The sequence below is a fragment of the Mirounga angustirostris genome, unplaced genomic scaffold (assembly GCF_029215605.1).
Source record: "Mirounga angustirostris isolate CCGP_5_RB_7025 unplaced genomic scaffold, mMirAng1.0.hap1 SCAF_10, whole genome shotgun sequence".
Taxonomy (NCBI): domain Eukaryota; kingdom Metazoa; phylum Chordata; class Mammalia; order Carnivora; family Phocidae; genus Mirounga; species Mirounga angustirostris.
Genome location: NW_026991718.1, coordinates 94,487,619 through 94,514,996, shown reverse-complemented (window position 1 = coordinate 94,514,996; position 27,378 = coordinate 94,487,619). Strand labels below are relative to the sequence as shown.

General features: G+C 38.1%; 1 pseudogene; it reads right to left on the bottom strand.

Moving 5' to 3' along the window:
• Positions 1-1,308: 1,308 nt before the first annotated feature.
• Positions 1,309-27,378, bottom strand: LOC123852062 (heterogeneous nuclear ribonucleoprotein D-like; annotated as a pseudogene).

Here is a 27,378-nt window from a genome sequence, read left to right as displayed (position 1 = left end):
CCTCAGACAGGGAAGACATTTCTCTTTTCATCTCAGTGTAAAAGCTATCTTTCCAGGCGATGCATTCCATCCAATACAGACCTTTTTACAGTGATTTACCCTCTACGTGCTAAAATGTGAGTTTGTTGCCTGCCTCAAATAAGACAATTGTACTAGAATATAGTAAACCAGTATCCAGATGCACTGTGTTGTCCAGGCTTTAGGACACCAGGAGTTGGATGGACCACCCAGAATATGTTGGGTTCTCCCAGCCCAGCTCAGTTAATTGTCATTTCTACATTAAGTATGAAGTAAAAACGGGCTTCCTTGCTCCCACTAACTCTTCCTGACCTGCTCATAGAAAACTACGCATACCTTCAGAAGTATAGGCAATATTATGGGGCAATTTAAATTCATACAGGGAATGTGCACATTTATCCCAACTAAGCAACGAGTTCTATAAGCCCAGCTCTGCTGAAATATAAGTCAACTCTACATTCCCCAAAATACTTAACCCCTCATTCCCAACACCATTCAGGTTAACAGTGACCCTATCCCTATGCCTGAGAACACTGGGTGAGTACTTGATTTATACTTGCCCAATTTAAAGGCCCATGGTGTTGATTTTCTCCTAAGGGTAAAATCATGTTCTACTACTTCTTCCAGCATGGCTGAGACCTTTAAATCACTTTTTAGGATTATGGGGTGAAGAAAAGTGTTATTCTCAAGGCTGGCTATAGTTTGAGCCACCTAGCATAAGTTAAAGACAGAATTCCTTTCAGGGACAGCCATTCTGCAATTTAGTTAAACAGTTGTAATGGGTGTATGTTCTGGGTTGAATAGCGCCCCCTAAATTTATGTCCACTGGAACCTCAGGATGTGACTTTTTTTTTTTAAAGATTTTATTTATTTATTTGACAGAGAGAGACACAGCGGGAGAGGGAACACAAGCAGGGTGAGTGGGAGAGGGAGAAGAAGGCTTCCCATGGAGCAGGGAGCCCAATGCGGGGCTCGATCCCAGGACCTGGAATCATGACCTGAGCTGAAGGCAGACGCTTAATGACTGAGCCACCCAGGCACCCCAGTGACTTTTTTTTTCACATAAGGAAGCATTTATTTGAAGTTTAACATGAAATCATACGAATAAAATTTGTATAAACATAAATCCACATTGAGTCATCATACGGATAGCAAAAGACAAAGTAAAAACAAAGAAAACTAATTGGCGGCTATGTACAGTTGGACACAGTTATGTCTTGTACACTAGAAAGTCTTTTACAAAATAATCATCTTAGATCAACAGAAGACCAATCTTCAATGTCCTGGGTTAACTTTAGCAATCTCCTCCTGTTTTCTCCAACATCCTCCTTTAGTATGGCTGGTAATTGTTTTGGTGACTGCCACCCCCTCGGGACGCCTTGCCATAAGTGCTCTGTTGGCCACTGTAGTCTGCATATATCCCTGTCCATATCCATAGTTCCCATAGTTATACTCAGTATAATCATAGCCGCCATAGCCACTATAGTTTTGATCACCACCATAGAAACTACTGTAATTTCCATATCCTTGATCATAATAGTTACTAAATCCTTAGTTCCAGTTTTGGCCCTGACCTCGTCCACGACCCCTAGTACCACCTCGTCCACCAGCTGCAGCACCTCTTCCTCCTTTTTGTTGTTGCTGTTGCTGCCCGTATACCTCTTCGGGTTGTGCAACTTTGATTTCATACTTCCCAGAACCAATTTGATGATATCTGCTTTCTAACAATTTCTTTACTGGCTCTTCTTCTGTATATGTGATAAAACAAAATCCTCTTCTTTCATTTGTTTTTGTATCCATGGGAAGTTCAATATTTTCAATCTCTCCAAAGGCTCCAAAATATTCTTTAATTTGTTCTTCAGAAGTATCTGGGCTCAATCCACCCACAAAAACCTTTTTGGGGAGTTCTTTCCCTTTTAAAGTTTTGACCCTTTTGGGGTCTATCAGTTTGCCATCCAATTTGTGTTCTTTCAGTTCCAAAACCTTATCAACACTAGCAGCATCTTTGAAAAGCACAAATCCAAATCTTCTTAGATCTTCCAGTCCCTGGATCTGTTTTAATTGTATAGTCTACATTTTCCCCAAATTGAGACAAATATTCAGTCAGATCTTTCTTGCTTGTATCCCAGCTCAAGCCTCCAATAAACATTTTACCGTCATCCTGCTGATTCTTGCTCACGTTGATCTTGGATCCCTCTGCGAATTCCTCTATGTTGCAGTACTCGTTCATGTCCTCCATGGTGGTGGAGTTGTCGGCCGGGGGCTGCTGGCACGCAGTCCGGGTCACAGCAGCGGCGGCGGTGGAGTGTTGTATTCTCAGGATGTGACTTTATTTGGAAATAGGGTCCTTGCAGATATAATTAATTAAGATGAGGTGATACTGGATTAGAGTGCAGACTAATCCAGTGACTGGTGTCTGCATAAGAAGAGAAAACAGACCCATAGGGAGAATGCGATGTGACAACAGAGGGACACATTAGAGTATTGCATCTGTGACCTAATGCCCAGCATCACTGGCAGCCATTGGAAACTGGAAGAGGCAAGAAAGGACTCTCCCTGGAGGCTGGAAGGAGCATAGCCCTGCACACACCTTGATTTTAGACTTCTGCTCCAGAACAGTGAGAGAATAGTTTTTTATTTTTAAGCGACCCAGTTTATGATCATTCGTTACAGCAACCCTAGGAAACTAATACAGTGTGTTTGATTTTGAAGATGTTGTCCCCTTGGGAATAGTTTAGTTGTTTGTTTTTTTTTTTAAGTTTAAAATTTAAGTGGTTTTAAAATTTTAAAAGTAGAGCTCTGAATAGTAAGGCAGGAATTTTGAAGGTTTCTTTCGCAGGTGATTCAATGAGGAAGGTGAGAGTTCAGGCAGAGGAAAATGTGGAGGGACTGGTGACCACAGGAAGATAAATGCCGGGAAATAATCTTAGGATTCACTTTCTCCTTGAACAGTCCTGACATTAGGACACAAAAGTAATGCTTTTTAGTTCATGAACTTAAAGAGGAAGAGCTAGATTTCTGAAAATCATGGTATCATGATCTTTTGCTAATGATCAGAATCAAGTATATGCCATAGAAAAGAAACTAGCAAACCAGAGTGAGTAGCTCAAAGTATTATGGGACCATGTACCACGCAAACATGTCTAGAGGGGGAAAATGTCTGGCCAGACCACCTCTGTTCTCTCTCTTTGGCTGAGTGTGTTTGTTGCGGGAGAGAAACTGGTATACATGTGAATTGCAAATAGAAGGCATGATGCACTCCCTTTCTTTTTCTTTTTTTTTTTAATTTTATTTTATTATGTTATGTTAATCACCATACATTACATCATTAGTTTTTGATGTAGTGTTCCATGATTCATTGTTTGTGTATAACACCCAGTGCTCCATTCAATACGTGCCCTCTTTAATACCCATCACCAGGCTAACCCATCCCCCCATCCCCCTCCCCTCTGGAACCCTCAGTTTGTTTCTCAGAGTCCATAGTCTCTCATGGTTTGTCTCCCCCTCCGATATCCCCCCCTTTATTTTTCCCTTCCTACTACCTTCTTTATTTTTTTTTAACATATAATGTATTATTTGTTTCAGAGGTACAGGTCTGTGATTCATCAGTCTTAAACAATTCACAGCACTCACCATAGCACATACCCTCCCCTATGTCTATCACCCAGCCACACCATCCCTCCCACCCCCCACCAGTCCAGCAACCCTCAGTTTGTTTCCTGAGATTAAGAATTCCTCATATCAGTGAGATCATATGATACATATCTTTCTCTGATTGACTTACTTCGCTTAGCATAATACCCTCTAGTTCCATCCACGTCATTGCAAATGGCAAGAATTCATTTTTTGTTTTTTGGGTTTTTTTGATGGCTGCATAATATTCCATTGTGTGTGTGTGTATCTCACATCTTCTTTTATTCATTTGGTGATGGACATCTTGGCTCTTTCCACAGTTTGGCTATTGTGGACATTGCTGCTATAAACATTGGGGAGCACGTACCCCTTTGGATCACTACATTTGTATCTTTGGGGTAAATACCCAGTAGTGCAATTGCTGGGTGGTACGGTAGCTCTATTTTCAACTTTTTGAGGAACCTCCATACTGTTTTCCAGAGTGGTTGCACCAGCTTGCATTCCCACCAACAGTGTAGGAGGGTTCCCCTTTCTCCGCATCCCTGCCAACATCTGTCATTTCCTGACTTGTTAATTTTAGCCATTCTGACTGGTGTGAGGTGGTATCTCATTGAGGTTTTGATTTGGATTTCCCTGATGCCGAGTGGTATTGAGCACTTTTTCATGTGTCTGTTGGCCATTTGGATGTCTTCTTTGGAAAAATGTCCATTCATGTCTTCTGCCCATTTCTTGATTGGATTATTTGTTCTTTGGGTGTTGAGTTTGATAAATTCTTTATAGATTTTGGATACTAGCCCTTTATCTGATATGTCATTTGCAAAAATCTTCTCCCATTCCATTGGTTGTCTTTTGGTTTTGTTGACTGTTTCCTCTGCTAGATGCACTCCCTTTCTGTTCACTTCTCAGACATTCTGTCAGAGTCCTTGACCCAACTCCAAACTGACCCTCTTGGGCCCTCAGGTATGTAAAGTAATAGCCCCCCAAAGATGTCCATGACCTAGTCCCCAGGAACTGTGAATATTACTTTACATGGCCAAAGGGACTTTGAGGATGTGATTAGAGTTTCGGACCTTGACATGGGGGATTATCCTGGATTATCCAGATGGGCTCAATCTAATCACACAAATCCTTAAAAATAGAGCACTTTTTCAGCTGCGGTTAGAGAGGTAAAACATTGCTGGCTTTGAAGCTGGAGGAGGAGAGCCATGAGCCAACAAATGTAGGCAACTTCTAGAATCTGGAAAAAACAAAACAAAACAAACAAAAAAGCTCTTTTCCTATCATAGACTGGCCTAAACCACAGAAATATCTCACAGTTCTGAAGGCTGGAAGTCCAAGATCAGGGTGGCTGCCAGTTAGGTTCCTGTAAGAGTCCTCTTTCTGGCTTGTAGGTGGTATTTTCTCATTGTTCCCCCACTTGGCCTTTCCTTGGTATGTGTGCATAAGGTGAGAGATCTCTCCCTTCCTCTTCTTATCAGGCCACCAATCCTATTGGATTAGGACCACACCCTTATGATCTCATTTAACCTTAACTACTTCCTTAAAGCTCTATCTCCAAACATAGTCACATTGGGAGTTAGGGCTTCAATATATGAATTCAGCGGGGGAAAAGAGTTCAGTTCTTATCACTCCCCTTAGAGTCTCCAGAAAGGAGCCCTACCCACACCTTGATTTTAGCCCAGTGTTTAGCCATTACCTTTGTGGTCATTTGTTACAGCATTAGTAGAAAACTAACCCAGACTCCTATCCCTCTATTTGTCATCCTTTCATCTTTCATGGGCTGGGTTTGCAATGCAAACTGGACTACTATGTGCCAGGCAGTGTGCTACACACAGTGTTCCTTGTCCTTAAGCACCTATGAGGGGGCTGTGATTATCCCTACTACAAGTACCTTAAGCCCTTAAAGGGTGAAGATTCTGTTGGTCATGACCCTGCTGGTCTAGTCTAGTGCCTAAAACATAGTAGAAACTCAATAAGAATTTGTCAAATGGAAAAAGAAAAGAAATTTATGTTCAAAGAGGATCAGAAAGGATAACTTTCTCAGGATCAGGGGGTGATATGGATCCAAACCATCTAAATGAAGGTCATACATCTTCTACTAAGAATTGTGTGAGTCCTTAAATTACAGTATATACATATAAAGCAAGAAAAGATATTCAGTCAGTTCTCATTGTCGCAGATCCTTTTCATGCACTATTTCATCTGGGTCTTATGAGGCAGACGTTAACATAATTCATTGGATGGGTGAGAAAACCAAAGCCCAGAGAGGTTGAGTAATGTTCTCAAAGTTTTATGAGTAGTTGTGCCAGAAATTATTTCAAAACCCAAGTCTTTTAGGTTTTTGCGAAGTCAACATTTTTTCCACTGCCTCACCTGGAAATGTATTTTTTATTTTCATTTGTCTGTGTTCATGAGTTGCCCTAGGAAAGCAGGATCTATTGCTCTTTTTAGATGTTCTAACTGTTCATTGAAACCATGATTTTTTTGAAGGCAGGAGACACATCTCCTTTTCTCTTATTCCCAGTGGCAGCCCATTCCATGTAGCATATCCCACATGCAGGTGTCATTAACTGGCAGCAGACTTTCTGCTTCCAGATTTCAGAGGTATGCTTATACAAATTAGAGGTATTTCAAAATTTTAGAACAGCTGGAGGTATTTTTTTCTGAAGACTCAGTCAAGACAGGTTTTTTTTGTGTGTTGTTGTTTAAGAGACACCATGTAGGGGCTAGAACAAAATCTACCTGGAGGCAGTATGTATGGCCTGGTGGTTAGATGCATGGGCTCTAAAGTCAGGCAGATTTGGCTTTGGATTCCTGGACCACCATTTGCTAGCTGTTGGATTTGGGCAAGTTATATCACCTCTCTGAACCTCAGTTCCACATCCATAATACTTATTATTTCCCAGGTTTGTTTGTTTTTGCCCTGTTTTGGGTAAGGATTAAGCAAAATGAAATCTAGAAACCCAAAGAGGAATGTATGGTGGATCTAGAAGCCAGGAGATATGGATGGGCAAGGGGAGTGGACGTCTGAAACCAGTGGGATAAAATAAACAATTCCTCCAGAATTTGATAATGCCGGAGAAGTAGCTTTTATTTGAAAAGTAAACTAGAGAGGTGGATGGGAATGTGTCCTGGATGGTGCTGAACGCTATGTGTGTATGGAAGACACCACTGTGTGTTTATGTATCAGTCATTCTTCCTTCTTCTTGTTAACAAGCCTTCATTTTGTTCTGATATTGGCTGACTGGCCAAGTATTTTTGTGAGGTGCAGGACTCCCCTCAGACCCTTTGGGGTGCATTTCTCCACATCCTTGCCAACACTTGTTATTTCTTGCCCTTTTGTCCATGACCGTTCTAATAGGTGTGCATTCAATAGGCAGCTCAGAATAGCTACACTCAAAGGGATTCTCTTGCTTTCCAAACTCAGTTTGGCATCTTGAAAGATGTTTTGATATTTTTTCTTAACATTTTTAGGTATGCCATACCAAGAAGATTGTCTGTCTACATAAGAATTGGAGAGCCTGAAGAAGGCAGTGTGGAGAGAACTTGGATAATAGAGGAGAGCGGAGAAAAAAGAGAAGGATGACAAGAAAGGAAGAATGAAAAGGAGGAGGAGGGGGAGGACAAAGAGAACAATGTAGAGACAGAGAAAATAGAGCACAGAAGAACACGCAAGAACTAGGAAATGATGACTTCTTGATTTCCCTGTAGAATGCCAAACCCTTGTTCCTGGGACTGCAGTGTTCCTGCCCTTGGAATTTGGGAGACATCCTGGGTCTTTAAAAACATCCCCATATTTACTTGTTTAGGCATCTCAACTTAGTTCCTATTATTTTTCATGAAAAGGGTTTTCAGGATACACCATCATCTCACTTCTGAGACTAAGTTGGCTGGTCTTCTCTTTGGGTGGGTGGCTTCTCTACTTTGCTGTTAAGACATATAGGACTGTAGTCAGCAAAAATTATAAGAGCTTTCCAGGTCCTGGTCACACTGTATAATTTCAAATTCATAGTCCAGTTTAGAAAAACAATGTTCAGTGAAGATTGCTTAAAGGATGTCTACTCTTTCAGTTGTTCTAAATTTTTACTCCTCAATTAAACCAAAACTAAAGAAAGCAAGGTCCCACATGGAATCATTCTGGTTCCTCCTGATATTTATTTTGCTACATAGCACAGTGATTTGATGCTACCAATCTATATTTGAGTTTTTTATAAGAAATAGAGTCTATGTGGTTAATGGGTACCTTGCTTATTATTATAGATTCCATTGTGCCTCCACCCCCCAAATTCATATGTTGAAGTTCTAATTCTCAGTACCTCAGAATATGACCTTATTTGGAAATAGGGTAGTTGCAGATATAACTAGTTAAATTAATATGAAATCATTAGGGTTGGCCCTAATCCAATATGCCTGATGTCCCTATAAAAAAGTGAAATTTGGACACATAAATGGAAAATGACATATAAAAATGGAGGCAGAAATTGGGGTTATACATCTGCAAGCCTAGGAACACCAAAGATTACTCAAAGTATGAGAAGCTAGGCAAGAGGCAAAGGACATTCTTCCTCACAACCATAAGAAGGAAGCAACCCTGCCAATACTTCAATTTAGGACTTGTGGACTCCAGAACTGTGACAAGAAATTTCTGTCATTTAAACCACTCACTTTGTGGGTACCTTGTTAGAGTAGCCCCAGCAAACTAATACTGTGAGTCCACTGGCTGGCTCTTTCCACAGGGATGGTCAATGGTGGTCTCGAGTAGAGACTACACATGCATAGTGCTCTTTAGTCACAAGTGCTCATGATGACAAGTTCTTATGACCTGTTCAACTTGGGCTTAAGTTCAGTCATGATTGTACTTAATATTGCATTACTGCCACTCACTCACTAGGAAAGAATGGCTCAGGTGTGCCAAGAAAAGCATCAATCACTCACCTGCAAACTTTTGTACTTTTAGAAATGCCAATGGGAGCCTGTCATCTAGAAAAAAATCCAGTCACGCTTGAAGTGGGGCCAGTTCAAGAAAATGGTCGAGAGGTCACCAGATTTCTCAGTGGGTTATTTCCCACTCTTTGATTTTGATCTAGTAGTCAGAGTAGACTTTTTCTACTTTCTCACATAAATACATGGCAAAATAATTCTTTGCGTTAGAGAGGGACTTCCAGCAGTCCTCAGAGGGTATACAGGGCTTGGACTTCCTATCACAGCAGAGCACAGCCCTCAGCATGTCCCTGGTGTGGAAGGAGTATACTGCTCTCACATCTTGTGATAAGGGCTGACCCAGTCATACTCCTGGGTGGTGTATTCTGCAGTCTTGGCTAACCACAATACTTCTCCTCCAGTGCCTTCCATGAAGTGGACATTTTTGGTTACCTTTCTCAGAGTGGGTCTTAATCCAATATGACTGGAGTCCTCATAAGAAGAGGAAATTAGGACATAGATACATAGAGGGAAGACCATGTGAAGACACAGGGAGAAGATGGCCATCTACAGGCCAAAGTAAAAAAAAAAAAAATGTCTGTTGTTTAAGTCACCCATCTGAGGTACTTTGTTATGGCAGCCCTAACAGATTCAGAGTACAAATCAACCAGCAGCTCTAAGGTGTGGGTTTTGACTAGTTCTTGTCAATCAGGGTATTCATATTCCTATGAAAGCAGTGACTGGTTTACTTGTGAGAGCAACAGATTGAGTATTTGACTTTAATTTTCATCTATATTTACACCCTTATTACATCTTTATTGTGGGCAGAATGTACTTTCTTGTCCCTTGATGTTGGTTAGCCTTGGTCATGTGACTTCTTTTGGCCAGTAGCATTGTGAGTAGAATTAACATGAGGCCAGTTTCAAGTAGAGGTTTTAAGAGACTTTCTGTTTTCACTTCCCCTCTTGAACTCCTGTCACTTCTCTAACAATAATGGACTCAGCTAGCCTCAGGTCCTAGCAGAATGAAGGACAGTGGAGCAAAATCTCCCTAGCTTGAAGTAGAGCCATCCAGTGCACCCCAGCCTAAATCAGCACACCCCCACCCAGCCTGTAAGCATGTCAATGAGCCCAGATGACATTAGCAGATCTACTAGATAACCTTCACACACATGAGTAATACTTACTATTAAACGACAAGAGATTCTGTAGTTGTTACACAGCATTTGTCCAATAGCTAAGTGATACAATGAACATGTGACCTGAGATGTTTGATCAAAATTGAAGCCCAAGGTTTTTTTTCAGTGTTGGGAAAAGGCAGAGAGAAAGTTTTTTTCTCTCAGAAAGCATGTGGCCATGGAAATTTTTGGCTGTGATCTTGTAATATCCAGATTATAGATGATACTAAGGAGATAGAACAGAGAAATGAAAGGAATCTGTGTTCTTATTGGTGTTGTTGAGCCACGGATCAAACCAAACATAAGCCTTGAACTGCCTCTGAAACTCCCAGTTAGATGAGCAAAGAAATCCCCTTGTTAGATTTTCCATTACTTTAAAAATACAGACACAGAACTTCCGATTTCAGTTCCAACATGCAAGGAGCTTGGAAATGATCCTGTTCTTACAGCAAGAAAAATTCTGAACAAACTGAAAATAAACAGAATTTTCTTGGAACCATCAAGGATTTGAGATCAGAGGGTCATCCACCACTCCAGAATCTAGAGAGATAGCAAGTAGAGAAGCTGCTTACTTGGAGCAGAAGCCACTGGAGCCACAAATAGGTAGGAACACTTAAATGGTAATTTTGATGAGTTGCTGGAGGCTAAGTGTGGACTAGCTTAACGGTGATAATCTCCTGGAATCTGCAGTCTTAGAGGACCCGCACACTCTCTTGGATCCACTTCTAGGAATCCACCAGGTTCTTAATGGTGAAGGGCCAAGAAAGATCACCTCCTGGCTGTGGCAGGAGGAGAGGAGAAGTAAACATTGTGAGATATGCCCAGAGAGTCCTCCATAGCAAATGCTTGCTCTCAAAATCCAAAAGGAAGAATGTTGCCAGAATATAAAGGGAGGAAGAAAAGCTAAGTAACACTTGTGAAGGTCAGGGCACAGGGACATGGGCCTATTAACATTTTTTAAAAGATTTATTTATTTATTTTAGAGGGCAGGGACAGAGGGAGAGAGAGAGTCTCAAGCAGACTTCTTGCTGAGCGTGGAGCCTGACGTGGGGCTGGATCTCACGACCCTGAGATCATGACCTGAGCCAAAATCAAGAGTTAGATGCCCAACTGACTGAGCCACGCAGGCACCCATCATGGGCCTATTAAAAGCCTGATATTTAATCAAACAATTATGGCATGCTTCCTCTCCCCAACACCTTACCACCACATCAATAGGACTCTAGTATAACAACATTGGATTATAGCTGAAAAAGCTCCAAGGTACAGATTCTATTTAAGGATCCCAAAGGCAACAAGAGAGACAAAAACAAAGACATTAGACGTTAGACGTTTGAAGTCTCTGACATCTGCCATTACAACAAACATTAAGCACAACCCAACTCTTAGATTAATATAAAACTTACACTAAAGGTTTTACTTTAGTTCTTATTTATTTTTTTATTTATATTTTATTTTTAATAAAATATTGCAAGGCGTGCTAAAAGGCAAGAAAAAAAACAGTCTGAAGAGGAAAAGGAAGCATTGGAACTAGACTCAGATATGCCACAGATTTTAAAATCGTTACACAGGGAATTAAAAATAACTATGATTAATATGTTAAGGGCTGCAATGGAAAAAGTAGACAACACACAAGAACAGATGGATAATGTAAGCAGAGAGATGGAAACCATAACAAATAATCAAAAGGAAATCCTACAAATCAAAAACACTGTAATAAAAATGAAGAAAGCCTTTGATGGGCTCATTAGTATACTCACCACAGCCAAGGAAAGAAGCAGAGAGGTTAAAGATATGCCAATAGAAAGTTCCCAAATTGTAATTTCTTTAAAAAATAAGGCAGAACAAGATATTTCTAGAACAATGGGGAAATTTCAAAAAGTGTAAGATATACATAGTTGGAATATCAAAAGAAGGAAGACAAAGAAGATAAAATATTTGAAGTAATAATGACAGAGAATTTTCCAAAATTAATGGCAGACAAAATCAGAGGTGCAGGAAGCTCAGACAACACCAAGATAAATACCAAAGAAATCTACACTTAGGTATATCATATTTAAACTACATGAAACCAATGACAAAGTCTGGAAAGAAGATGGGAGTGTGAGAAGGACCTTGTCTCTGGAGAAACAAGAATAAGAATTATAGAGAACTTATTAGAAGTCCTGCAAACAAGCAGAGAGTGGGGTGAAATATTTAAAATGTTGAAAGAAAAATGTATAGAATTCTATATCCAGCAAAATTATCCTTCAAAGGTGAGGGAGAAATAAAGATTTCCCAGTAAAACAAAAATGGAGGGAATTTATTGCCAGCACACCTGTCCAGAAAGAAATGTTTAAAAAGTTCTTGATGGAGAAAGAAAGTTATATAAGTCAGAAACTTGGATCTTTTATAAGGAGAGGGAGAACATCAGAGAAGGAATAAAAGAAGGTAAAATTCTTTAAAATTATATTTCTTATTTTTTTTTCTCTACTTTTACCCATTTCACCCACCCTTACCCCCAACCTCTGGCAACTACCAGTCTGTTCTCTGTGTCTTTAAGTTCAACTATTTTTTTGGAGTCCACATATAAGGTAGATCACACAGTATTTGCCTTTTTTCTGTCTGACTTATTTCACTTACCATAATACCCTCCAGGTCCATCCATTTTTTCTCAAATGTCAGGATTTCCTTCCTTTTTATGACTGAATTATATATATACAATACATATACACAATATATATACTATATATACATATATACACAATATATGGCACATCTTCTTTATTCATTCATCCATCAGTGGATAGTTAGGTTGTTTCCATGTCTTGGCTGTTGTAAATAATGCTGCAGTGAACATGGGAGTGCAGATATCTTTTCAAATAGTTACTTCATTCCCTTCAGATAAACACCAGAAGTGGAATTACTGGATCATATGGCAGTTCTATACTTAATATTTTGAGGGTCTTCCATACTGTTTTCTATAGTGACTGCACCGATTTATATTCCCACCAGCAGTGCACAGGGGTACCCTTTTCTCCCACATCCTCATCAACACTTGTTATTTCTTTTCTTTTTGATAATAGCCATTCTGACAGGGTTGAAGTGATATCTCACAGTGGTTTTGATTTACATCTCCCTGATGATTAGTGATGTTGAGCATCTTTTTATGTACCTGTTGGTCATTTGTATGTCTTCCATGGAAAAATGTCTATTCAGACCCTCTGCCCATTTTTAATCAGATTGTTTGTTTATTTGTTTTCCTATTAAGTTGTATGAGTTCTTTATATATTTTGGACATTTGACCCTTATCAGATATATGATTTGCAAATATTTTCTTCCATTCTGTAGATTGTCTTTTTATTTTGTTGCAGGTTTCCTTTGCTGTACAGAGGCTTTTCAGTTTTATGCAGTCCCTTTTTTGCTTATTCTTAATTGATCTAAAAGATAACTGTTTAATTATAACAATATATAGGGTGATTGTAACATATGGATACATGAAAGGAATGACAGCAATGCCATAAGGGATAAGAAGGAGGGGCTGGGAATACTCTTTTGTTACAAGGCAGCTGTGCTACGTGAACTTGATACAGTGTTATTTGAAGGTGAACTTAGATTAGTTGTAAATGTATATTGCAAACTGTAGGGCAACCATTAAATTTTTTTTAATGAAATGTAATTTGTATGCTAAGCAAGGAAACAAAATGGAATCATAAAATGTTCAATTTAAACCAGAGAAAGGAGGAAAGAGAGGAAGAAAGTAAATAAACAAAGAGCAAGTATGATGAACAGAAAAATGTTGCAAACATGGTAGATATTAATCTAACTATATCAATAATCAATAAATGTGAGCGGTCTAAATACCCACATGAAAAGACAAAGATTGTCAGAGTGAATCTAAAAACAAAACTCAGATACACCTTGTCTACCAGAAACCCTCTAAATATAAAGACTCAGATGGGTTGAAAGTAAAGGGGTAGAGAAAGATATACCATACCCCACTAATAAAAAGAAAACTAGTAACTACATTAATTTCAGACAAAACTGACTTCAGAACAAGAAAAATGATCAGAGATAAAGGGGGGCATTACAGAACGATAAAGGGCTGAATTCTCCAAGGAAATGTAACAATTCTAAGTGTGTATGCACCAACACAGTGTCAATATGTGAGGCAAAAACTAATAGAACTTCAAGGAGAAACAGACAAATCCACTATTACAGTTGGTGACTTCAACATCCCTCTTTCAGTAATTGATAAACAAAGCAAGCAGAAAATCAGTAAGAATATAGTTGATCTGAACAGCACTATCAATCAACTTGACGTTTATAGAATACTCAATCCAAAAACAGCAGAATACACATTCTTCTCAAGCTCCCATGGCTCTTTCCCCAAGCCTGACCACATTCTGTGTCGTAAATCACACCTTAGCAAATTTAAGAGAATAGAAATCATACAAAGTATGTTCTCAGACCACAGTAGAATTAAACTAGAAATTCATAACAGAAAGATGGCTGGAAAATCCTAAAATAGTTGAAAATTTTTAAAAAATACTTCTAAATAACACATGGTTCAAAGAAGTCTCAAGAGAAACTTACAAATATTTTGAACTAAATGAAAAAGAAAATGCAACTTATCAAAAATACATACTCCTCACTGACATGCCCATCAAGTTAGACTCACAGAGAGTTGCTCGTGTGCTTTCAGGAAGCGTACTTCTTTTATTATCTATCTATCTATCTATCTATCTATCTATCTATCTATCTATCTATCTATCATCTATCTATCATCTATCATCTATCTATCTATCATCTATCTATCTATCTGTCATCTATCTATCTATTATCTATCTATCTATCTATCTATCTATCTATCTATCTATCTATCTATCTATCATCTATCTATCATCTATCATCTGTCTATTTTCGAAGTAATCTCTATGCTCAATGTGGGGCTCGAGTTCACTACTGTGAGATCAAGAGTCACATGCTGTACTGACTGAGCCAGCCAGGTGCCCCAGGAAGGATACTTCAATGAAACGGTACCTAATCCCAATGTAAGGATCTGACTCAATCACAGATGTGATGAGCCCTTCTGAGGTGGCTCAGGGCATTCAGACAGGCTTTGATGGGTGTTCAGAGCAGATACACTGTAGCAGAAAGCTTCAGAGAGCTCTTCGAGAGTGAAGGAACACATCTATACAGCTTGTTCCATACAGAATGTTCAAATGCTGTTTTTGATTATAAACACTGCAGCAAAGCTGTAAAACTTTTCAGACCATGAATTTAAAATATTCTAAAAATGACATCGCCAAAAGACCTGAGCCTCTGGTTGGCTAGCTCTCCCTTGGGCATTTTTTAGTTTAATTGGGTTTACCGGTAAGTGCAGGCACAAAGCATAAAGATGCATCATAGTTTAGCTTTGACCTCAATATTGGACTGTAGTCTGCTATTTGGCTTTGCCTGATTTCAGTCTTTGAAGTCTAAATAGCCTAATTTGTCTATTTCACCACCCTATTTTGCAACCTTATCTTCCGTTTGATCAATGATCACGTGATTGCATAGGGAATATATATCTAATTGGAAACAATGCCAGCAACAGGAATAGACATGTCCTTTAGATTTATCTTTGATATTTGAATATTTATTTCTGAATATAAGCAAACATTTTAGATGTAACTTAGAGTGAAAAGTCTCCAAAATTTGAAATTCTGTTAGTTAGCTAAAGTATAAGTGTGTGTTTATTATTATAAGAGTAAAGTGTTATACTAATTAATGGTAATTGTGAGGCATTACATTTATTTATAAAAGTAATTAGTATTTTCAGGGGCACCTGGGTGGCTCAGTCAGTTAAGTGTCTGCCTTCATCTCAGGTTATGATCCCGGGGTCCTGGGATCGAGCCCCGCATTGGGTTCCCTGCTCAGTGGGAAGCCTGCTTCTCCCTCTCCCACTCCCCTTGCTTGTGTTCCCTCTCTCACTGTCTCTCTCTCTCTGTCAAATAAATAAAATCTTTACAAAATAAAAAATAAAAGTAATTAGTGTTTTCAGATATTTTAACAGGGAAAGAGATTGAAAATTATTATGAATTTTTAAAAGAGAGGGGACTAGCTAAATAACTTTAATATGACCAACCATCTCATCCCTTCGGAGCAAACAACTGTTTATAAAAATTTGAATAATAATTGTATTGGTCTGTTTGAGCTGCCATAACAAGATCCTAAAGACAGGGTGGCTTAAACAACAGAAATTTATTTCTCACAGTTCTGGCGGATGAAAGCCAAGATCAAAGCGCTAGAATGCTTGGTTTCTAGTGAGCTCTCTCTACCTGGCTTGTAGATGGGCACTTGCTCACGTGTCTTCACATGGCCTTTCCTCTGTTCCCATGCTCCCGGTGACTCTTGCTGCTCTTATAAGGACATCAGTACTATTGGTTTAGGGTCTCATTCTTGACCTCATTTTAACCATAATTACCTCCTTGAAGATCCAATCTTCAAATAGTCATCTTGGGGGTTAGAGCTTCAATATAGGAATTTAGAGGGACACAAAATCAGTTCATAACAATAATAATAAGGAGGGTGCCTGGGTGGCTCAGTAGGTTGTCTGCCTTCAGCCAGGTCATGATTCCAGGGTCCTGGGATCGAGTCCCACATCGGTCTCCCTGCTCAGCAGGGAGTCTGCTTCTCCCTCTCCCTCTGCTGCTCTCTCTCTCTCTGTGTCAAATAAATAAATAAAATCTTAAAAAATTAATAATATCATAGTAAGGTAAAAAAATAATAATGTAAGTGGTATACTAGCATCCATAGCATTAAACAAGGTTAACTTTGTGAACTATATTATTTTTTAGTTATTTCATGCCACACAAGGTATCAGAAAGTCTTATGTGGGACTTCTTCATATCTTATGTTGACAAGTTAAAAGCAGAACTTCAACTTTGCCTCCTCAAGCTTCCACAGGAAGAAAAAGATTCAAAACCCTGTAATAAAACATCTTTAGTCAAAATGTAATTTTAAAAAAGAGAATGAAGAAAAATACTTTGAAGACTGTAAATAAAAATCCAAATAACAGAATTCCAAGTGCTTTAAGAAGAAAATTCTTTATAATTTTGAGTTAATAAGAGCTTAAGTTTGAAACAAAAATAGGTCACAGTAGTTGTTTTAGATAGTAGTCATTCTCAGTAATAGATGAAGGCAAGGACCCCATATGCAAAGTTCCTTTTAAAAGTGGGTTTTAAAAATATTTTTATTTTTTTACTTTTTAAAGATTTTATTTATTTATTTGAGAGAGAGAATGAGAGAGAGAGCATGGGAGGGGTGAGGGTCTGAGGGAGAAGCAGACTCCCTGCTGAGTAGGGAGCCTGAGGCGGGACTCGATCCCGGGACTCCAGGATCATGACCTGAGCCGAAGGCAGTTGCTTAACCAACTGAGCCACCCAGGTGCCCGGGTTTTAAAAATATTTTGCTGAATTAGAAAACTCTGTACTCAAAAAGGGTCATAAGATTATTTAACATGCCCCTTCTGTATCCTGCATCAGGCATTTGGACACGTAAGATCACAAAGCCTTCTTACATTTGACAGCAATGGTGAACAGTTTACTAAGAGTTTTTCAGTTTCTGCTAGTTCACATATAAGTCTGTTGAAGAACTATTTATAGAATGGAAATTCGGTGAAGGAAAGACCCCTGAAACCAGTGATAGAACATGCATGGCCAAGGTCAGGAGTGGATGAGGAGCTCACAAGCATGCCAACTTTTATGCACATCCTGCAATTGTGTGTTCAAAAAGTAATAAAGCAGTGAGTAATGTAAGAGAGTTACTGGTCTGAAGTAGATAGCTTGTGGGCCATGTCCATTGTCTTCTTTAATCACAGGCAGACTACAAGACTTACAAGAGATTATAGAACTCTTGTTGAGTTTTAAGAGTTTATGTATAATTTCCATGACAGTCTTTTATCACGATCCTTTTGCAAATGTTTTCTCCTAGTCTGTGGTTTGTTTTCTCATTCTTTTGACAGTGTCTTTTGCAGAGCAGAAGTTTTTGATTTTAATGAAGCCCAGCTTATCAAGTAGTTTTTTTCATAGATCATGCCTTTGGTATTGCATCTAAAAAGTCATACCCATGCCCAAGATCACCTAGATTTTCTCCTATTTTATCTTTTAGGTGTTTCATATTTTTTCTTCATATTTAGGTCAAGGGTCAATTTTGAGCTAATTTTTGTGAAGGGTGTGAGGTTTATAGCTAGATTTTTTTTTTTTTTTGCGTGTGGATGTCCACTCGTTGCAGTATCGTTTGTTAAAAAGACTATCTTTAGTCCATTTTTAATCTTTAATGTTTAATCTCCAAATATTTCGGGGATTTTTCCAGCTTTCTGTTATTTATTTCTAGTTTAATTATGAAAGTATACTTTATATGATTTCTATTCTTTTAAATTTGTTATTTTGTCAAAGATCGGTTGAATTTATTTATGTGGGTCTATTTCTGAGTTTCCTATTTTTTTCCCACTGATACATTTGTCTATTCTTTCTCAAGTACTACACTGTCTTGATTATCGTAGCTTTATAGTAAGTGTTGAAGTCTGGTAACATCAGTCCTCCAAGTTTGTTCTCTTTTAAAATTATGTTGACTATTCTGGGTCTTTTACCTCTCCATATAAACTTTAGAATCAATTTTTCAATATCCACAACATAACTTGTTAAGATTTTTTATTGGGATTGCATTGAATCTAAAGATCAAGTTGGGAAGAACTGACGTCTTGACAATATTGAGTTTCCTATTCATGAACATGGGCCAGCTCTTTTTTATATCATTCTTTGATTTCTTTCTTTCTTTTTTTTTTTTTTAAAGATTTTTTATTTATTTATCTGAGAGAGAGAATGGGAGACAGAGAGCATGAGAGGGGGAGGATCAGAGGGAGAAGCAAACTCCCCGCTGAGCAGGGAGTCTGATGCGGGACTCGATCCCGGGACTCCAGGATCATGACCTGAGCCGAAGGCAGTTGCTTAACCAACTGAGCCACCCAGGCGCCCTCTTTGATTTCTTTCATCAGAGTCTAAGAGTTTCGCTCATATAGTTCTTCTACATATTCTGTTAGGTTTATGCCTATTTAATTCTTTGAGTGCTGTAAGTGTATCATGTTTTTAATTTCACTTTCCACTTATTCATTGCTGGTATGTGGAAAAGTGATCAACTTTTGTGTATTTTGTATTTTGCAACCTTGCTATAATTGCTTATTAGCTCCAGGAGATTTTTTTTTTTTGTCTATTCCTTCAGATTTTCTACATAGACCATCATGTCATCCACAAAATAAAAGCAAAACAAAACAGTTATTTCTTCCCAATCTGTTTACCTTATATTTCCTTTTCTCATTTTATTGCATTAGCTAGGATGTCTATGATGTTGAAAGTGGTGAGAATGGTGAGAGGGGGCAGACTTGCCCTTTTTCTCATCATTGTGGGAAAGCTTCTAGTTTCTCACCATTAAATATAATGTTAGCTGTAAGGTTTTTGGTAGATTATCAAGCTGAGGAAGTTTCATCTATTCCTAGATGATAGTTTTTATCAAGATCAGGTGTTGGGTTTTGTCCAACTTTTTTTTTTCCTGCATCTATTGAGATGATCATGTGATTTTTTTTCTTTAGCTTGTTGATGTGAAGGACTACATTCATGATTTTCAAACGTTGAACCAGCCTTGCACACTTGGAATAAATCCCACTTGGTCATGGTGTATGGATTTGATTTGCTAATGGTTTTTGAGGATTTGTGCATCTATGTTCATGAGAGATATTAGTGTATAGTTTTTTTTTTCTTGTAATATCTTTGTCTGGTTTTGTTATCATGGTAATGCTGGCCTCATAGAGTGAGTTACAAAGTCTTCTCTCTCTATCTTTTGGAAGAGATTTTAGAGAACTGGTATAATTTCTTCCTTAAATGTTTGTTGGAATTCACCAGTGAATCCATCTAGGTCTGGTGCTTTCTCTTCTAGAAAGTTATTAATTATTGATTCAATTTCTTTTATAGATGTAGGCCTATTCCAGTTGTCTATTTCTTCCTGTGTGAGTTTTGGCACATTTCAAGGAATCGATCCATTTTATCTAGGTTATCAAATTTGTGGGCATAGAGTTGTTCATAGTATTTCTTTATTCTCCTTTCAATATCCATGGGGTTAGTGGTAATGACCCCTCTTTCATTTTTGATATTAGTAATTTGTCTTCTCCTTTTTAAAAAACCAACCTTGCTAGAAGATTATTGATTTTATTATTTTTGAATAATTAGTGGGGTTTTTTTGTTGATTTTCTCTATTGATTTCATGCTTTTAATTTCATTGATTTCTGTTGGTCTCTTTATTATTTCTTTTCTTCTGTTTACCTTTGATTTAATTTTCTTTTTCTTGTTTCTGAAGGTGGAAGCCTAGATTATAGACTTTAGATCATTCTCATTTTTTAAATATATATGCATTCAATGCTATAAAATCGCCTCTAAGCTACTGCTTTCCCTGTATCCCACAAATTTTAATAAGTTGCATTTTTTCACTTTCATTTCATTCAAAATATTTTAATTTTTTTCTTGGGATGTCTTCTTGACCCATATGTTAGTTGGAAGTGTGCTGTTTAAACTCCAAATATTTTGGGGATTTTTCCAGCTTTCTGTTATTTATTTCTAGTTTAATTCTGAAAGTATACTTTATATGATTTCTATTCTTTTAAATTTATTAAGGTGTGCATTATGGCCCAGAATGTGGTCTACCTTGGTGAATGTTCCATATGGGCTTGAGAAGAATGTGTATCCTGTTGTTGTTGGATGAAGTAATCAATGGATGCCAATTACATCCAGTTGATTGATGGTGCTGTTGAGTTCAACAATGTCTTTACTGATTTTCTGCCTGCTGGATCTGTGCATTTCTGAGAGAAAGATGTTGAAATCTCCAACTATAATAATGAAATCATCTTTTTCTCCTTGAAATTCTATCAGTTTTTGCCTCAGTGTTTTGACACTCTGTTATTAGGCGCAAACACCTTAAGGCCTGTTATGTCTTCCTAGAGCATTGACCCCTTTATCATTATGTAATGTCCATCTTTATTCCATAACTTTCCTTGCTCTGAAGTCTGAGCTATCAAAAATTAATATAACTATTCCTGTTTTCTTTTTATTAGTGTTATATATTTCTCCATTTCTTTCCTTTTAATCTATATGTATCTTCATATTTTAAGTGTGTTTTTTATACACAACATATAGGTGAGTCTTGCTTTCTGATCCTCTCTGACAATCTTTGTCTTTTAATTGGTATATTTAGACCATTGATGTTTAAAGTGGTTATTGATACAACTGGATGGATATTAACCATATTTGTTATTGTTTTCTACTCACTGCCCTTGTTTTTTGTTCATGTTTTTGTTCTCCACTCTGTTTCTGACATTTGTGATTTTTATTTAACATGTTAGATGACCCCATTTTCTTTGCTTTCTTAGCATATCTGTTATACATTTTTCCTGGTTGCTCTAGAAATATATATTTATAACTAATTCAAATTCATTTTCAAACAATGTTGCATGGTTAGTGCAAAATCTTATAATAACAAAATAATCCTAATTCTTCCCCTCCATCCCTTGATCCCTTGTATCATTACTCATTGCTGTCATTCATATATATATATATATACACATATACATGTGTATATATATGTATAAATACACACATATATATGTCAGAAATTGGATCTACATAAAGATATAGCATCAGAAGGAATGAGTGAAGGTAAAATAAAAACTTTCATCTTTCTTCTTATTTTTTTTAAAGATTTTATTTATTTATTTGACAGAGAGAGACACAGCGAGAGAGGGAACACAAGCAGGGGACGTGGGAGAGGGAGAAGCAGGCTTCCCACTGAGCAGGGAGCCTGATGCGGGGCTCCATCCCAGGACCCTGGGACCATGACCTGAGCCAAAGGCAGACGCTTAACGACTGAGCCACCCAGGCGCCCCTCATCTTTCTTATTCTTAGTTGATCTAACAGGTGACAGCAGTTTCTCCTATCAGAAATTTGGAAGTCCCTGATATCTGTACACCACTATGAGTGATGATGTGATAGCTCTTTATCTTGGAGACAGGAAAGAAACTAGCGTTTTAGTAAATGAGAAAATGAAAGCACATGGGGCTTATGACATTCTCCTAATGCATATCAGTAGAAGAGCCAGAAATAGCTCCTGGTTCCTTTGAGCCCTGCTTTTGGGCTCAATTCATTTATAGTTCTGGAACCAGAGACTGTTGCTTGGGAAGGAATAAAAGTGATTTGCTATGTGGAAAAAGGAGCCCTTGTTGTAATTTCAAGGTCTCTGAGGTTTCGTTAAATACAAAGAGAGAAGAGTGCATGTTTTAAAAACAAAACAAAACAAAACACTTTTGAACCATGACATTTGAAGTTGGTGGTCACCAGTAGCATAATACCCAAAGGTCTGACCAAAGATTTCTTCATGAAAACCAGTTGAAGTAATCAAAGACAAAATTGCATCTATCAAATACTTTGTTAATACTAATAAAATATGGATGACAAAATAAAAAATACAGTCTGTTTGATTATAATAAATTCCTCAGCTTGATTTATGTACTTCACTAACACCAGGTTTGGGATCATATAGACAGTTATTAGATTTTTCTCCTCTTGTTTTTAAAGCATGCTTGTTCCTTTAAAGACAAAATTCTGAATAATAAGCCTGGATTCCTTGACTGGTAGATTCATACTTATGGATAGGTTGTGAAATCTGATCTAGGAGGTCTTGAAGATGGATACTGTACTACATAAATAACTTCCTGGGATATCAAGGTAGGATGGAAACACAGCCTGTTTTCCTTTCCCCTCCCCTCCTTGTTTGTTGTTTGAACACAGCTCGCCTCCCTCCTCAAATTCCCACTTTACTCACAAACACGTAAGTCTTCTCTAATAGTTATTAAAGGCTTCAGGGATATGGTAAGTAACTTTCAGACAGAATGGTTAAATACCACACTAATCATTATTGTGCATAAGATCCACCAACGGATGTTAAAATTAATGGGTGAAAATTTGAAGTGAAACAAAATTTGCATAGTTTCAAAGTATCTTCCCCCAACCCCAGATATTAACTTCAAGTGATCAAGGTTCACATCACCAGTGACAAGACATCTTGACATCACAAACCCTTGATAGATTCAGTATCATTTCCTTGCTGGAAATGTATAACCTCATGCAAGTCATGGGAAAACATTAGACCAACCTACATCGAGAAACATTCTACAAAATAAACCATCAGTATTCTTCAAAAGCATCAAAGTCATGAAAGATAAGGAAACGCTGAGAAACTGTCATAGATTGGATGAAATAATTGGAGAAATAATAACTAAATACAATGTGGCATTCTGAATTGGTTACTGGAATAGAAAAAGAGCATGAGAAGAAAAAGTGATAAAATTTGAGCAAGGTCTGTAGTTTATTTAATAGCATTGTACCTCTGTTAATTTTATAGATTTGATTTTCATAGTGTACTATGATACTAAGATGATAACATTACTAAGGTACTATGATACTAAGATGATAACATTACTAAGGTACTAGTAGATACTAGATGATACTAACATGATAACATTAGGAGGAATTCATGAAGGGTCTACAGGATCTCTTTGTACTATTTTTACAACTTTCTGTAAGTTTAAAATTAGCTCAGAACAAACAAGCAAAGAATAAAACAGAGATAGAAACCAAGAAACAGACTCTTAACTGTAGAGAACAAGCTGATGGTTGCCAGAGGGGAGGAGGGTTAAATAGGTGATGGGGATTAAGGCATGCACTTATCCTGATGAGCACTGAGTAATATTAGAATTGTTGAATCACTATATTGTACTCCTGAAACTAATATAACCCTGCATGTTAACTATACTGGATTTAAAATAAAAAACTTAATAAAATAACATCAGAAAAAAATAGCTCAAAATAAAAAGTTAAAAAATTTGTTGCACTCAATTATTAACACCTCAAAGGACTATTTTTTCCATTCCTTCAATAATTTTTGTCATCCTACTCAAAAACTTGATATTTTTGGACATAATATTCCAACAAGAATATGACTAATGCAAATGATGGATGGAAACATTTTGAAAGAAAATAAAAAATATCATACCAAGTCAGGGTTGTATTCTCAAATTCTCATGCTGATTTTGAAAGTTTAATTTATACCCTTTGTATTTCAAATGAATTCTAGTTGTGTTGTGAACTAACGTAGTTTATGATAGGTATGGGATTTATCTTAGAAATTCTTTTGAATATTTTCTGCAATTTTCACTACTCACAGCTAAATGTTTAATGATGTGGCTGAAATTCTTAATCCTTAGGGACTTCAGTATCTATTGCTCATAGATTACTTTAAATGCTTAAACATTCAGAATTTGGTTTTGTTGGTTTTCCTTATTTAAGAGGTGTTTGAAAGCAAATGAGACATTGCAAGTTCAAAAAATAAAATAGTATATGTAATCTTGAGTAGTATAGTTTGTAGTTAACCATAAATATGGGTTGTTATGAAGTCCTAGAGGAAGTACCAACCCAATCCATGTTTCTCCATCTTTCCTCTGCATAGGAATCTTTCATGGATTTTGTCTAAAAGCAGATTTTTATTTAGCAGGTGTGCTGTGGGCCCTGAGATCTGCATTTCCAAGCAGTTCCCAAAGGGTGTCATGTTCCTGGCCCATGGATGACATTTTGGGTAGCGCGGACCTAAATGGTTGGAAAGGAAATGGTACAGATGAGTCCTGTCTACCTGAGGTATAAATTTTCAAAGAAGAGATTTACTATTAAACAAGTGACATATTTAAGTGGCGGAAGGCAGTATGGCCATAATAAAAGTTTGAGGAAATCTCTCCAGTGAATCGAACTCTGGGGACGGAGAGAGCTACAGGTGACGCAGCAGTCACCTCAAAGTCAGATGTTGCCTGAGCAGAAAGGGTGGAGACTGGATTCAGTCTGAGATTAAGCTGAACCAGTCAGTCAAGGGCAGGTAGGGTGGAAAGTAACCACTTTCAGGCGATCAGAAATCCCCCCAGGAGGATGTTTACCACTGCCACCAGGGGCGCGCTATCACCGCTTTTCAAGGTCAGCTGTGGGGACTGCCCCCTACCTTGGGGTGGCTGGTGTCCTGGGAGAATGAAATGAGATAAGGACCTGGATACAGCACTGTACAACATGGGGCCATCCCACTGACTTAGAGCCTGACTTCGGGTCTCTCCGGGGACAAGGGCTTGGTGATGGGTCATGTGTTTACAACTCTTAGGATGTTACCCTTGGCAGTTGAGTTGGGCTTAAAGTGGACTCTGATCTGCAGTTAGATTCCGGGTGCTGGGGAAGAGAGGTTTGCTGCGATTACCCTCATTACCGATAACACAGGGTTACTCAAGTGTGAAGAGCAACAGACTTTGGCATCTCTTTCTTTGGACTGTTTTGTATTTTCAAAACACAGGCTTGCCGCAACCTTCTGAAGAAGGGCTGGCAGCATCTTTCTAGTTATCAGTGAGGACATGGAGGAACAGGGAAGAAATGCCTGCACTTTAGATCTGCGGCCAAATCAGAATCAGAAGTCCAGCTTCCTGCTCTACCAGCTAAGGCCGAGCACCTGGGTGGGCTGTCCCACCTCTGCCATCCTAGGCTCCTCAGAGGCAAGCCTCAGGGCACAGGGCAGCCAGGAAATGCTGGGCAAAGTGGCCTGGAGCTCCTGACCTAGCCTTCTGCTCAGTCCTGCCAAAGTCAAACCATGTCAATTCCTCTAATTTAAGTCAACTGTCTTAACTACTTACACATGAACAGATTCTTTTAATTTTTCCTTATTTTTTAAATTAAAAAAAAAGGACATGCCGATGCCAGAAAAATAATTCCAAAAATATAAAACAGTATAAAGTAAAAAGTGAAAGACCCTCTTTATTCACTGATCCCCATCCAAAATCCTGTAATCCCACCTCCAGAAGTAACCATTGTCAACCACCTAAAAATATATATATATTTTATATTATATAAGTGTAATTTTTTATAACACAAGGATATTTATATATGTTTATATATTACACCTATTTATATCTCTCTATATAAATGTAGAGAGATCTCTATATTTTATATCCATGTATATTTATATCTATTTATATTTTGACATCTATTTGCCTATCCAGAGACACATACGATTTTGCTTAACTTGACAAAAAAGACCTAACACTATTCATAATACAGGATGATTTTGCTACTTAAGATGTATACCATATTTATCAGGATGAGGTCTTGAAATGCAAAAATGATAAAACATTTTATAGATCTATTTTCTTGATTAAAAACATGGGATTCCTAAGCCTAGTATTGATATGTTAACAGAAATAAGCCCTCAGGGCCCTCCCTGCTGTACTCAGTGTCCTGTGTGCCGAAGTTTCCAAATAAAACTAGTGGGGTTTACGTGTTTTCTTTTGGAAAAAAAAAAATTTTTTTTGAGAGAGAGAGCAAACGAGTGTGCGGTGGAGAGGGGCAGAGGGAGAGGGAGAGAGAATCTCAAACAGACTCTGGGCTGAGCATGGAGTCCAATACGGGGCTTGATCGCAGGACCCTGAGATCATGACCTGAGCTGAAATCAAGAGTCAGACGCTTAACCAACTAAGCCAGCCAGGTGTCCCCATAGGAGTCACTTTTATTTTTGATACCACTTGTGTGAAACAGAAGATAGATATAGCCATAGAGCTATAGGGTGTGTTCGTGTACCCTGTCTTTATTTCTTCCAAACATCCTAAACGAGTCAATTAAAAATATTGACAAAAAGGCTCAAGGTAATATATTTTTCATCTTTAGATTTGCCCTCCAGGATCCACCAAAAATACATGCCAAGCTGTATTCCCTAGAACAGCAGATCTCAAACCTTAACACAGAAGAACCCCTGGGAAATTGTGCATACTGCAGACTTCCAGGCTGGGGCTGGGAACTGACATTTCTAACAAGCTCTCTTGTACTTTCTAAGTCCACTGACATTTGATTGAAAGGCTGCACCATGGCTCTGCAAGGACTGGGTGGGAATCTCTCCTGATGGTACCTATTCTACTTAACTCTCATTTAGAAGAAAAAGAGGGTGGAAAAAATGCATAAGAAATGGGTTGTGCTTTTTCCATTCAAAGCTGTGTCCAAATCTTATGCACATATGAGGGCTTCTTTTAGGCTTTAAAAGGTCGACCCCCAAAGTTTGCTGGTTGACCTGTTGTCCTGCAGTTACCCTGGGGTAGTGTAACCAGTTTGAGAAGCAGCCTGTGACTATTTCAATTTCAGTTGAAGTTCCTTATAAAACAGCCAATCTGGGAGGTCATTTGTCTCTGATCCAGAGGCAGTGGTTTGCTTATTCTGGGCTTACATTAAACTTGGAAGGGAACTGAAGCATCAGGTAAAAACAATCCACACCTACGCAGCATGAAAAAAAAAAAAATAAATCACAGCTCTACACACCAGTGTGGACAGATCCCACAGAAGCAAGCATCCATTTACCTGAAGTTCAAGGACAGGCAACAATGACCTGCAAGGGGTTATTTTCAGAGGGTTATTGCCTGCTGGAGGGTTGGCACAAAGAGCCTTCTGAGGTGGGGGGGCGATGATCAGGAATTGTTCTAAGTCGTGATCTGGAACCCACAT